The sequence below is a fragment of the Podarcis gaigeae genome (genome assembly GCF_964106915.1).
Source record: "Podarcis gaigeae genome assembly, chromosome: 10".
Lineage (NCBI taxonomy): Eukaryota > Metazoa > Chordata > Lepidosauria > Squamata > Lacertidae > Podarcis > Podarcis gaigeae.
Window position 1 is genome coordinate 45,225,301 of NC_139686.1, and position 13,522 is coordinate 45,238,822.

At 42.5% G+C, this 13,522-nt stretch overlaps 1 protein-coding gene across 15 annotated transcripts in view; it reads left to right on the top strand.

Moving 5' to 3' along the window:
* Nucleotides 1-13,522, top strand: part of GRIP1 (glutamate receptor interacting protein 1) — a 333,686-nt gene that overhangs the window by 98,353 nt on the left and 221,811 nt on the right. The window lies entirely within an intron of this gene.

The following is a 13,522-nucleotide window of genomic DNA, read 5'->3' on the forward strand; positions in this document are numbered from 1 at the left end:
TACCGGCAGATTTTAATTTTTTTTAAAAAAGCTCTTATGATCTTGTAGGATGAAAGAAAGGCAGGGTTCAAAGCCATGGTTAATATTTCAGGTGCAGTTAATTGATTTCTGTTGTTGCAAGCCTTTTATTAAAGCACTTTAAGCTGTAAACTGATATTGCAGACCTTTTCTAATAGTGCACGTGTACAGTATGTCTGCATCTCTCTCTCTTTCTCTTTTGATGTGTGTGTATTTTCAATATATATTATGTGTGTGTCTGCGCGCACACACACACATACACACCCCAGCAATTTTAAAGAACCATTTATGGTAGTTGCACTCATACATAAATTTAGAAGTTGAAGTTAAACATAAAGGTTGTTGAATGCAAGTCAGCCCTTTGTAGATACGTTTTTGCTTCGTTCTTTCTAGGAGAAAGTAGCTCAAGTTTATTTTCTCTGGTGCTGGTTGAAAAATTAACTAATTATGTTGTCAGTGTATTCTGTCGCCAAGTATTCTGCAGCTGCAGTTTATAACAAGGCAACAAAATCATGCTTAGGATCTGTGCAAAATTGTATTTGAAAAATGTAATGTGCTCAAAATATTCTCTGTACCTGTAAGCTCTCTGAGTTCATGCTTTGTCTTGTACCTATCCCAAAGGATTGGAGATGCCCAGAAGTGCCTGAGGGAACAATGGTTTGGGGAGCTACATGTAGGCATTGCTGAGTCTATTATGCCATGCTTTAAGCTGAAGGTGTTGACAATATAAGCAGCCAGGCACAAACAGATGTATAACATGGTGCTATTAATTTAAAATATTTGCAGCAAATAGTTTCCTGTCTACTGCATCCTGAGCATTTATCATTTAAAAAGGCACAACAATTATATTTTAATTTAAACAACTGTGTGTTTTAAGTAGAGTGGCTATAATCTAATGCATAGTGTGCTGTAGCATATCTCCCTTTCCTTGGAGGAAAAAAAAAGTTAAATTGCAATTTTGGAAATGTACATGGCTGTGCCAATGAAAAATGATTTAACATCTAACCATTTCTCTTTCGCAGACATTTCTTTTGTAGAATATTTATTGTGCACTTTGTGGAGTGGAGTGGAGTTAACCATATCTGCTAAAAACCCAAATGTAGACCTTAATTTTTACAACATGAGGATTAAGTAATTTGATCCTAATTTTGATTCTCTATGCCCAGCGTGCGCCTATATTTCAAGCAAGAATTTCATAGTAGCATCAGATACAAAACCTTAGTCAAACTAACCTGCATATTACTGTACAAAATGAACATGATTAAAATAGCAACTTTGGCAACTTTGGTCCTTGTTCCACTTTCCAGACCATGCAACTAATCAAACAAGGTTTCCCCTTGAATAATGCACTTCAATAGAAATTAAAGGAAAGCAAAGGATACAAATGGGTAAGACAAAATTCTGTGGAAAATGGCACTGAGCAAAGGTGTGAATAGAGTTGTCCTGTAAGGATGTCTCATTGTCCACCTAGAATGAAATGATAGACTCTTCTCTGGATCTTCCAGCCTCCCAAGGTATATCAGATAGTAATTTCATTCTGGTGTTTTACAGCTGGTAGTGTTTAGTCTCTCAAAAATGTTGAACTTGGAAAACACTTTTGCCATTTATCATAGATTATATTACTACCAGTAGAGTAGCTGCTTCACCTTCAGATATAATGATCATGTATGGTGTTGGGAATGCCTTCTGGTTTCAAAGTTGGAAGAAAAAGCTGCTTAATAAAGAAATGAAATTCCAACAGATAACCTATAAGCATCTGGTTATCAGTGGTTTGGGAGTTGTTGTACCAGTAGCATCTCTTATAATTTCTTTTTTCGCAATTTTTGTCTGATCTTGGAGTGCATGACTTGCTCTGTTCTAGTGACTAGAAAAGTGGAACACATAGTAATTGCTGCAGAAGGGTGTCCTATGGAGTGTTGCTGTTTCTCAAACTTGAAAGTTGTCTGTATTATCATTAAGTGTGGTTACTTTGACCTCTTGGTAGCTATTGCTTTCTATATGTGAAGCAAACCATCTTTCGTCTTTTGTTGTTGTTGAATGGAAGTTCCAAAGTAATTTTTAAAAGTGGGGGAAGATTTTCAAAGAAACATAATAGCAATACACCTACATTCCTTTGTTATACTTAGTAAATTGGGTGCTTCTGTTCTGTTGGAAATATTTCTGTTAAATTCTTTGACCTTTCCCCCTATTCCCACCCCCCATCCTGTTGGGAGTTCTGCATAAAGGCACTTGTAGGAAAGTACAGCCATGTATATCTGAGTATGAAGTGTTAGGGCTTCATTAGAAGTAAACCCAGGAAGACACAACAGCACAGAAACAATAACTAGTAGAATGAATTGTCTTAGGCAAAAAGTGGCCATACATGTTTAATACCTCTGGGCACGACTGCATATTGCGCCATGCAAGCATATAATTTGATATTGGATCCATGATGTAGCATCCGAAGAAACTAAGTTTAAATTATTCAAGGTATCTAACTTAAAGATGGCATTTCTAAACTAAAGATGAAAAATATTTTGAAGAGCTTGCAGTCATGAAGAAACTTGGAGAAGACATTTGCTGCTTCTGTTCCCACTCCAGTTAGCAGTAGGCTGAAGAGGAAGATGTGTTCTCAGCCCCTTTAACCTTGCTTTATGTCAAATTTACAGTAGCTGGGAGGAAGGAGGGGTACGCTTTCCTTTCATTTGGAGCTCTAGAACAGGAACATGTGTCCGAGACGTGGGAGAAGAAACAACTGAGGAGGATTGGGAAAAGTTTAAGGACTATTTGAAAAAACACTATAAGCTGTATGAATGTTAAAAAAAAATGCACCTTTCAGGAAATTCTAGCTTCAGCAAATGTAAGTTATTGGAATGAAAATTAAGACACAAGAATTCAGAGGTAAAATAATGAAACAACTTTATTGTGTTTAATATAAAACGCACAAGAATTGAGTTACAGTATATTTGAAATCAGGGAACATGATAAAATGGAAGATACAATAAGTTTTGAAATAAGTTAACAAATTGCTGATGCTTTATAAGACAGAGAACGCAGGGTTCGGAGGATGTGGGGAAGTCCTATAGGTTAGATGGAAAAAGAATATGGAAATTTGTTATTTTTATCTCTCTTTCTTATAACCACTCTTTATTCTTTTTTCTGTATTTCTGTACTTTTAAAAAAGCAATAAAAAAATGTTTTTTTTAAAAAAATAGAACAGGAACATGTGGCCCTCCTTATGTTGTTGGACTACAACTCCCAGAACCATTGCCCGTTGGCCATGTTGGCTGTTGAAGTCCAGCAATAACTGGACAGCCACAGGTACCCTAGAATACTCCACAGTGGGCCAAATGAATAATATATATATTACAGATAAGCTGCTTATTTTTCAGAACCCATAACCACAGACATTGCAGCAGTGTCTTCGTAGGGATTTCATGATTGTGCCAGCATAATTTTCAGTATATGCATTAACAGTACAGTACTAACTTCTGGATAGTTACTGCTGCTGTCTTAGCAAATGTATTGTGTGTTCTCCAATAGATATAAGAGAACACTGCAAGGAGAAAATTTTTAACACCTGAAATTACTATTAGTAGCTTTAAAATCAAATTGCGAGAGGCAGTGGAAGACAGGAGTGCCTGGCATGCTCTGGTCCATGGAGTCGGACACGACTAAACGACTAAACAACAACAAAAGCTTTGAAATGTTAAGTTTGCAAAGGCACCCGTAACCGAGTTACATACTATTGATTCCTGTGCTCTGTGCAGATGCCATTTTATGACACTTTAAACCCTCACACACTTGGCTTCTGCAAGTTTAGCAGTGACAACCACATGTTATAATCACTTCTCCCAAACTGTTCCTCAGTCCAGCTGTTGAAAAGCCGTTCCAAAGATAGACTCAAAAATCTTGTGTGGCAGGAGATAAAAATGTGAATTATTTTATTAATAGTTTTGACAAAAATGAGCATTTGGGATGAGCAATTCATTTGAAAAAGACTGAATGAATATATAGATATATATAAGAGGCTGAGCAGGCTAGGCTAGTTACTATTTCTTCTTTTAATCTGTTGTCAAATTTGTATCCCATCCTTCCTCCAAGCTGGTTGCCCCATCTTAACCTTGCAACAATCCCATTGGAGAATAAGTCAAGCAAGGATGTGAATCAAGGTTTCCATAGCTGATGAGCCCAGCAGTGTTGTTTGTATTTTCAGTGAGAAAGGAACAGTTGGCTGAACCTGACACTTATTGATTGAGTAGCTGTAGATAATCATAGACTCAAAAAGTGGAATATATTTGCAAGCTATTTATTTTAGTTCCCTGCTGTAATGCAATTCAGAATCCTGTGCAACTGGGAATCAATGCTATCCAGCTTTGAATTATGGGAATCTAACAGGTAGGGCCATTTAATTCTGTTGGCACTCAAGATCCCAAAATGACTACCTCTGCAGAATGAAACAGGTAAGCAGAATCAGGGGAAGAGCAGGTAGGTGGCTGCCAGCAGGCATTCCTGTTACCTCTTACTTACTAATCAGGGATTGAAAACTATTTCCTATAAGGGGCCATTATAGGCCACTGTTGGGGGGGGGGGAGTCATTCTGTGGCATCAGCCAATGTTGCGGGGGGGGGGGGAGCAGAGCCAAATGTATGTGGAGGTTGTAGCATTGCAGGATTAAGTAGTTCTTTCTCTCTCTTTTGTGCTCTGTTCCTGCCTCTGTACTACCTCATCTATGTGGGCTGCATGAAATTAAGACAAGGGCTGCAGGTTCCCCACCCCACAAAAGAGTTTTGAACGAGAAGAGTGGGCAACCTGCCCAGCCATGTTATGCTTTGATGGCCTCCCTGTCTGAAATTAGCATTTGTCAAGGAAAACCTATAGTCTTATTGCTGTGATCCTGTGTATGGTGCTGGAGGAGACTCTTGAGAGTCCCATGGACTGCAAGAAGATCAAACCTCTCCATTCTTAAGGAAATCAGCCCTGAGTGCTCACTGGAAGGACAGATCCTGAAGTGGAGACTCCAATACTTTGGCCACCTCATAAGAAGAGAAGATTCCCTGGAAAACACCCTGATGCTTGGAAAGATGGAGGGCACAAGGAGAAGGGGACGACAGAGGACGAGATGGTTGGATGGTGTTCTCGAATCTACCAGCATGAGTTTGACCAAACTGCAGGAAGCAGTGGAAGACAGGAGTGCCTGGTATGCTCTGGTCCATGGGGTCACGCAGAGTCGGACACGACTAAACGACTAAACAACAACAACAACAATATTTAGCTAGCTGCCCAGGCACCTGCACTGGTGCCTGCCCTGGTCTTTCCTCTATCCCCTACCCCACAGCCCAGTCTTGTGAGCAGCATTGGGCAGCTGAGTTACAGCTGCCATTCAAATTCCCCTAACATAACCTTGCTCTACAACATTGAAGTACATTTAAATAGCAGCTAGACCCACCTGTTTGGAGCGCTGGCTGCCCTCCACTGCTGGGTAAACTCACCAGTTTCCAGTAATAAAGGCATAAGGTCAAAAAGGGTGGTGACTGATCAAGAGCAGCTAACCCCACCTTAAAACCCCTGAGCTTGAGCCCACATTCCCCTTTTGCCTGGTATCCGCATACTGTGGCTTGACCCCACTGCTGCAGTCCACAGGAGAGAGAGAGTGAGTCACCTTTTTTCAAGCAATTTCCTATAGAAGTGTTCAGGCAGGTCACCAAGAGACACTATTGCTCTAAATGACCTTTGTTCCTTGAAACTGGCCAACCAGGACACAATTATTTCCTTCAATTTTCAAAGAATGATTCGTTCAGGACCAACTCCCACGACGAATCTACTGCGAGCACTTCAAAACACACACACATACACACACCAGTTTTATGTTGATTGGTGTACTTGCACCAATCAGAATTCATTCAGGCAGGATTCTTTCAACTGATCACATACCCTCTGCAGTCTGTTCTGAGAGAAGCATTGCACTTCAGAGGCCGGGAGGGAAGCAGTAGGCAGGCAGGCGGTGTTGCTGTGGTTTCAGGCAGGGGCAGGGAACCATGACAAGATAGAAAAGGACTTCCTTTTCTGCAGTGCAGAGCAAAAAAGCTCACTCCACATCCCATAACCTCTCTATGTCTATATCTTCCCAACCCTTTGTCTTGCTCCCCCCCCCCCACACACCTTCCACTCAGACCTTATTGTTTCTTGATCTCCCAGACCCTAGACTTCTTCTTTTCCCTCAGTGTTAATCATCTCTTCTGGTCCTTGCCGTATTTCTTTCTCCTCCATCCTTTAACCCCTGTGTTTCTTCAACCTCCCAAGCCCACAGTCTTGTGCTGGTGTCAAATTTGTGTTGCCTATTGTGACCTCTGGCTCTGCCCACTCCTAGTTTCACCTTCCCTTAGCTGCCCACCAGACCCAGGCGGCATCTGCAGCCACAGGATGGAGAAGGGGGCTCACCTGAGAGCATTTTGCCCCCTCAGCCCACTCAGATTTGGAACTGGCCCTGGCAAGTTACTCTCCTGCATGAACTCGTATATGATCACAGTGCATTAGCTTAAATTTAAAAGCAGTGTCTTAGATACTGAACACTATAATTGAGAAAACAAAGCAGACTGTGGGAGGGACATGGCACCATGCCAGCAACAGCTATCCTGGTTTTCTGAAACGCATTCCTGAGCATGCCAGTCTTCTCAACTTGCGTTGATGATAGTGTGATGTCGGGAGCCCAAGTGTTTTATAGAGCTTACAAAACAGTATCTATTAATAGTTAAAAGGCTGAATAGGCTTCTATACATGCCACTATATATGATGTGTCAAGGGTTTTAAGAACTAGAAATGTGTCATCTTTTGAACATTTTCAGTAGAGAAGCTTCTTTCTGAAGGATGATGACATTAAAGTAGCTGAGTTTGGCAAATGAAAGCTTAGAGGTATATTTCTGGTATGTCATTATTATACTGTCTGAACAGGACCCAAACTTGGATTATTTCTTCACTATTTAGGCAGGGTTTCAGTAGTCCACCAGGACAGAGCTCCTGGGATATTGCAACATTCTTAAGGATGTTAAGAGAAGGAATTATCCAGAAAACTGGAGAAAAATAGCAGCGCTGCCACTCCCTAGGTAAAGGTAAAGGGACCCCTGACCATTAGGTTCAATCGTGACCGACTCTGGGATTGCGGCGCTCATCTCGCTTTATTGGCCAAGGGAGCGTACAGATTCTGGGTCATGTGGCCAGCATGACTAAGCCGCTTCTGGCAAACCAGAGCAGCGCACAGAAACGCCGTTTACCTTCCTGCTGGAAGGTAAACACTTTGACGTGCTTTTGAACTGCTAGGTTGGCAGGAGCAGGGAACGAGCAACAGGAACTCACCCCGTCACAGGGATTCGAACCACCAACCTTCTGATCAGCAAGTCCTAGTCTCTGTTATTTAACCTACAGAGCCACCCGCGTGCCACTCCCTAGTACTTTCCTTTTACTGTTTCCTGCTTTCTGTAGGATAGACATGAAGCAGTCAGTTGTGAACCATCTATGGTAGTGGGAAGGCTTTGCCCCAAAAAACTGTATTTAAGCAAGGGATGGCGAATTCCATGGAGTTTAACAAGACCCACATTAGTAGTGTAGGTTAGATTAAATCCAGAGTAAATAATATGGTTCTCTCCAAATGTTGATGGACTCCAGCTCCTGTCAAGCCCATCCCACATGGCCAGCGATCAGAGATAATGGGAGTTGTAGTCCAGCAACACCTGGAGAGCACAACATTGCCTACCTCTAGAAGAACTATTGGGTTTCTTACTAATAATTCTCATCTTGCATTTATGTTACTATATATTAGGTGTGATTGTATAATTTCATCTTCTTCACCTTAATCCTATTGGTTTGAAATGTTTTGTTACATTTTTAAAAAAAATATGATGGTGTATTTTGATATTTATTTGATATCTAGGCTGTCCACCATGGAAGAGTGGCATATAAATAAACTAAACATTGGCTAGTACTGCTAAAGCTCTGTTAACCTAGGATATCTCTTGGTATAACTTCACTTTACCTATCCTGCTCTTTTCTTGTCTGTTGAATATCTGGATTGATCAATGAATGTTGGAACTGCATTAAATGTGAACAGGATAGCTCCTGATGCTGTGGCTCTTCATTTGTACAGCACTTCAATGTGGACAGCGCCTCATTGTTTTCTGACAACAATCTTATTGATGGGGAGTGCATAATTAATGGTGAATCTGCAAAGATCAATACATGCCTTTTTGTTGTGAGTTACTTGTGTTTAAAAGTACAAGACCCTGCACCAAATCTCCAGGTTGGCTTTTCCACAAGGCAGAGTGAGGCAGCCATCTCAGGTAGCAGATTTTGGGTGTCGTGAAAGGGCAGCAAGTAGTTAGTTATTCGTTTATAATTATTGTAGTTTTCCTGTGAGGTAGGGGAAGAGGTGCTTGTAGGACTTTCTGCCTCAGATGTCAAAATAACTTAGCTGGCCTTGGGTATTATGTATCTTGACTTGTGGGAGGGTGCACCATTTGCAGTTCTTCCTTGGGCAGAAAAATGACTTGACCTAGTCCTGCCAGATTTATTTTTAAACACACATCCTCTCCATAATGAAACACGGTGCTTCTCATGCCTCCCACTACTATTGCAAATGGCCTCTAATGCTGCTTTCATACGACCTGTTTCAGCATGAACTTCCTCACAGATGAAAAGATGGGCTGCCTGGTGCTGCCTGGACCATGCAGAGATTGACGTTACCAGGATGTATCTGCGCATATTTGGTTATGCATGTCTTTATCAGGTCATCATGTTCGCTTCTGGCATTCCTCAGTAGGATCTGAGGTTGTTGTTGTTTAGTCATTTAGTCATATCCGACTCTTCATGACCCCATGGACCAGAGCACACCAGGCACTCCTGTCTTCCACTGCCTCCCTCAGTTTGGTCAAACACATGCTGGTAGCTTTGAGAACACTGTCCAACCATCTCGTCCTCTGTTGTCCCCTTCTCCTTGTGCCCTCAATCTTTCCAAGCATCAGGGTCTTTTCCAGGGAGTCCTCTCTTCTCATGAGGTGGCCATAGTACTGGAGCCTCAGCTTCAGGATCTGTCCTTCCAGTGAGCACTCAGGGCTGATTTCCTGAAGAATGGATAGGTTTGATCTTCTTGATCAGTCCATGGGACTCTCAAGAGTCTCCTCCAGCACCATAATTCAAAAGCATCAATTCTTCAGCGATCAGCCTTCTTTATGGTCCAGCTCTCACTTCCATACATCTCTACTCGAAAAACCATAGCTTTAACTATACGGATCTGAGGTTAGGCACCTGTAAAATGTGGTTTTGAAGTGTTGCATCTCAGTTTCCCATATGCAATCCTATATATATAAAACCAGTAATATGCCCAGAAAGTGCTAGTCGTGTGATAGTGACCCGAGGAAAGTATTCAAGGAGTTGTAGGGGCCAAAACTAAGCCTACAGGAGAGGGTCACACGGTCTTTTTGCCCCTGAGGGCTACGTGAAATGAAGGTACGTCATCAGTCATTGAGATAAATGCCAGTAGATCTGACAGGGCCTGGGCTGACGGGTGGAGTAGAAGCCATTCACATCCACAGGCAGAATGTGCAAGGTAGGAATGACTATGCATCACTCTAACTTTTAGGTCACCAAACAGTTGTTGGGGGTGGCTGAAAGGAGCACAATTTACATGGGGCAGATAGTTGTGAGCTTAAAGGAACGGGAATTTATCGGGAAGGCAGCAAAAGGAATTGGTGGAGGGGCGTAGCTTGGGCACCTGTGTGAATGCATTGAAGGCTTCCCAGGACCACATGCAGTCCAGAGGGTCTAGGATTTTATGTGTGGATATAATGGGACAAAGGGAAAGGTCTCAGTCTAAGATTATGACTTAGGCTGAAATTTTAGCTCCCACCCCTTACAGTAGAGTGGTGGAGCCCCTACTGCATTGACATCATGGCTGCTCAAGGTAGCTGTTGTGGAAGGTGTGGGGCTGGACCATCAAACTTTGTCATTGAACTAGGTCCAGGCTGGCACAGAATTTGGGTCCAGATTGGGGATGCTGATGACATTACCTGATGGCAGTGATACTGGCTCAGGACACAACAGATCACAAACCAGTTCACCTTTTGGGGCTTTCCACCAGGCTCTGCTGGCAGGTATATTGCTACTGGGCTTCTACTCACCACAACTTTCAGCAGAGCTTAGAGGAAGGAGACCTTTTATCAACCCACACATCCCCGCCCAGAAGGGTTTTTGGATTGCTCTGCAAATTAAGGTCATTCATTCTCTCTCTCTCTCTCTCTCTCTCTCTCTCTCTCTCTCTCACACACACACACACACACACACACACACGGGGGGGGGGGGGAGAGAGAGAGAGAGAGAGAGAGAGAGAGAATAAAGACATAAACCCTAGTTTATCTAGTTTACATTTGATGCTAGGCTACATTGGTACTATGTACACACAAGTCAGTCAGGGAATTATTTCTCAAAAACAGCAGACAAAGATCACAGGTGTAAGTAAAGGAGCACAGTGGCATCTAAGCCATATTGCGCCACACACCAGATGACAGTTCAAGCAGCTGTCTCTTCACTTCCATTCAGGTCATGCGTAAAATTGTCTTCCTGTAGCAGCCAGCCTCTTCAGTTCCCAAGGTCTTAAAAAGGCGGAGGACAACCAGCCTATTGTCTTTATGAATGTGAAGAAAGCAAATTAGTATCTTCAGTCAGAGAACACAGGGATGAAAACGTGCCTCTGGACCATGCTACTAGAGACTGGAGCGTTCGTGATTGAATGCTCCTCCATACAAAGCTTTCTCCTGTACACAGGAAACTGCATGTCAGGGAGAAGAGTTGATGGAAAATATTTACTGGAAGGCCACTGACTCACATGAGTCTATGCCTGTGTTCTGAACTGGTACAGCCCTGAACTATGCCTTCCCCAGCTGCTTAGGAGATCTAGGCTTCTGGTGTGCCCTTATTACAAACTTGTTGAAATACAAGTGGGCATCCATTTGCATGTACCCTTTATGCATAGCTGTCAACCGTCCCTTATTTGGCGGGAAACTCCCTTATCCCAGCGCTGTGTCCCGCTGCTGTCCCTTATTGATGATGTCCCTTAAATTTTCTGGGTTTCATGCTCGCCCGGCTCGGGAGGGAAGCAGCAGCTCGGGGTCCTCTGCTGGAAGAAGGAGTGCACGCTGGTGCCGTCATCCTGGTGCGAGGAGTTCCATCGGCCCTTCCCCGCCCGAGGGGGGGGAGGGAGACTCTCGCCCATGCCACCCGCGAGCCCAGAGGCGGCAGCGATGGTGGCAGCTGAGGAGGCGGCCTGAGGGAAGAGGAAAAGGAGGGGATGGGAGGGACGCAGACGGGTGGCGCTTCAATGGACGCCGCAGCGCCGCAACCGCCTCATTCTGGATTGACAGATGCTGTCAATCCTACCAAGGTATGTAACTCTTTACAATAGAAAATCCCTTATTTTGGCTGCTGATCCCTTATTTTTGAGGCTGCTGGTCCCTTATTTTCAAATCTGTAACTTGACAGCTATGCCTTTATGAGATTTGTCTGAGTCCTGCTCAATTCAACTTTATTATGCGGTAAACTTCCTTGAGCCCCTGTGAGAGAAAGGATAGTATTGAAATATAATAAATAAAAACTCTTCAGCATTTGCAATGTTCCACTTGTTAATTTCCAATGTGATTGACCTTTAAGACACTGGTGCTTTCAACGGCAAAATAGTTAATGTAGTAGCGAAGTATATTCCTGATGGTGAGAAGGAAACAAGTTACGACAAAATAGGATTAAAAACGTGCAGGAGGTGGGGAGACGCATGAACTGAGCTGATCAGCATGCATTAGAGAAGTAAGTTGAAGGGAGGAGAGTTTTTGAAGGTGTTTAAATGCTCTTTTAAACATCAGCAGTGAGAGCTTGTTCTTAGGATGAAATAGTCTGTTGATGAAGGCCAAAATATATGTACTCACTTCCTTTTCACAACTCAGGATATCACTTAGCAAATGAAAGGAGTAATCTGATACTAATAGAACAAGTTGCTCTCTTTCACAAGCTTTTACATGAGTGGTTCCACGTGACAGAGATTTGCTGTTATAGAATAATAGAATTGGAAGGGACCCAACGGTCATCTAATCCAACCACCTACAATGCAGGAATCTCAGCTAAAGCATCCATGACAGATGGCCATCCAACCTCTGCTTAAAAACCTCCAAGTAAATAGAGTCCACAACCTCCTAAGGGAGAACGGCTCTTACTGTCAGAAAGTTTTTCTGTATGTCTAGTTGGACTCTCGTTTCCTGCAACTTGAAGACATTGGTTCGAGTCCAACCTTCCAGAGCAGGAGAAAACAAGCTTGCTCCGTCCTCTATGTGACAGCCCTTCAGATATTTGAAGATGGCTATCATATCTCCCCTCAGTCTCCCTTTTCTCCAGGCTAAATATACCCAGCTCCTTCAACCATTCTTCATATGGCTTGGCTTCTAGACCCCTGATCATCCTAACTAGGGTTCCAGCTTGTCAACATCCTTTTAAAATTGTGATGCCCAGAACTGGACACAGTATTCCAGGTGTGGTCTGACTAAGGCAGAATAGAGTGGCACTATGACTTCCCTTGATCTGATTATATTCGGAAACAATCAGTTTTTCCAAAAGAGCAAGCAAACAGACTGCCTCGCCTCTTCTGTAATAACAACTTCAGTGTTTGTTTTCCACTGCATCAACTTCTTTCCAATATTCATGTAGGACACACTTTCAGTAAGGCCTTGAAATAGCCAACTTCATCTGGGTTCAACCCTTTCTAAGTAAACTTGGGCATGAGGATTGGTTAGCTGCTTCCACCCTCAGCTGCCCTTGCTAGTACCTCTCCCTTCTTGGTCAGCATTGTTGTATCTTAATCCATAAACAATTATTGCAGTTCACCAACCTATGCTTGTATTTAGATGAGGACCAATTGGCTGTGCTTTCAACTCCAGTTAAGATCCCTTGATTATTTTGCCTCCTGATAATTTACATCTTTCCTCATTCCTTTACCCACTATATTTCTTGAGCTACAAAGGCATATTTATCAAGATTCTGCTGGAAAATGGGAAGTTCTTCACCTGCTTCTGCTGCAGCTTGCAACAAGGGGCTGCCATTGGTGGTTTTTTAGTCATCATTCAGTAATGTTGCTGGCCTTCATTTATGTATCATGTATCAAGGAAAAAAATACATGTTTGATGCAGAAAATTGCAGGTCTGAAAATTCTATACGTGAATGTCCTTGGATTTCATAGGCTGACTAGATGGAAAACTAATTTTGAACACTGACAGGTTTGCTCAAGTCCTTCATCCTTAAAATGATATAACTATAACTCTAATGACATCTAAATGAAGAAAGGTGAGATACTTGGACCATGCCCTCTCAATTTATATAAATTCTTATTAGATTTGCAGAGTCTTTCCAACAGAGCACAGAGAAGAATCAATCCATGCATTACTTGAGTGGTAGGATTTCATTCTCATGAGCAATCTCTTTTTAATCACTGGTTTCATTC